The sequence below is a fragment of the Nomascus leucogenys genome, chromosome 12 (genome assembly GCF_006542625.1).
Source record: "Nomascus leucogenys isolate Asia chromosome 12, Asia_NLE_v1, whole genome shotgun sequence".
Classification (NCBI taxonomy): Eukaryota; Metazoa; Chordata; class Mammalia; order Primates; family Hylobatidae; genus Nomascus; species Nomascus leucogenys.
In genome coordinates this window covers 62825230-62826531 of record NC_044392.1, presented here as the reverse complement: position 1 = coordinate 62826531, position 1302 = coordinate 62825230, and the positions used below count along the sequence as shown (strand labels likewise).

General features: G+C 47.0%; 1 pseudogene; it reads left to right on the top strand.

The window, feature by feature from the left end:
- Positions 1 to 492: 492 nt before the first annotated feature.
- On the top strand, positions 493 to 1074 carry LOC100606330 (annotated as a pseudogene).
- The last annotated feature ends 228 nt before the right edge of the window (positions 1075 to 1302 follow it).

Below are 1302 nucleotides of genomic sequence, written 5' to 3'. Positions count from 1 at the left end.
CCACATGGAGAGGAACTGAGTCCCTGGACAACAGCCAGCAACCAACTTGCCATTCATATGTATGAGCCACCTTGGAAGTGGATCCTCCTATCCTAGTAAAGCCTTCAGATGATTGTAGCCTCAGCTGACATATTATTACAAGCGTATGACAGACCTTGAGCCAGAACTGCCCAGCGGAGACCTCCTTAAATTCCTAACCAGCAGAAACCATGAGACAGTAAGTCATTATTATTTTAAGCCATTAAATTTTGGGTGATTTGTTACACATCCTTAACAACCCAGGACACATAGTATAAGGTCATGTATGAAGTAATGGGATGAAAGCATGACTATGACAAACTGCTTAAAGGGGATCCTTTTCATGTGGGACAGAAGATCAGAGAACTCCTAAGACAAGGGGCGGGCTCACATCATTCCTTGGGGACATCTAAGAGTCAGGTCTAAATGAAAGATCATTGGTGAGGTCACTTAAAAATAAATGTGGCCCTTTCCCCTGGCTGGCAGCGCAGAAGCCGCAGGATGCCTGTAGTTACTGTAAAAGACGTGGACCAGCAGAGTTCGTCAGAGCTCTGGCAGCCTTTCTCAAAAAGTCCGGGCAGCTGAAAGTCCTCAAATGGGTGGCCAAGCATAAAGAGCTTGCTCCCTGTGATGAGAACTGGTTCTACACACGAGCTGCTTCCACAGCGTGGCACCTGCACCTCCGGGGTGGCGCTGGGGTTGGCTCCATGACCGAGATTGATGGGGGACATCAAAGAAATGGCGTTATGCCCAGCCACTTCAGTCGAGGCTCCAAGAGTGTGGCCCGCCGGGTCCTCCAAGCCCTGGAGGGGCTGAAAATGGTGGAAAAGGGCCAAGATAGGGGCCACAAACTGACACCTCAGGGACAGAGAGATGTGGACAGAATCACCGGAGAGGTGGCAGCTGACAACAAGAAGCATTCGAACAAACCATGCTAGGTTAATAAATTGCCTCGTTCATAAAAATAAATAAAAATAAATAAATAAATGTGGAGGGCAGAATTTATCCATTATTATCTCTTGTGAAGGAGACAAAAGCCAGGGGATTCAAAATATATTTATAAGAATCTAGAACCTGTGTAACTTCCCTAGGTTTGTTGTTTTTGTTACCCTGGTCTAGTTATCCAGGGTGAAAAGCTCTTGAATATTTGTCTGGGGTAACAAAGAGAAGGGAAGAGGGTTTGGGAGAGAGGAATTGCCCCACTCCAAATCTGCCTCAGAGGGTAGCTACCGGAAGAGGAAAGCAGGCCTTGGGACTTGCTGAGGGAATCAAGTTGAAGACAGA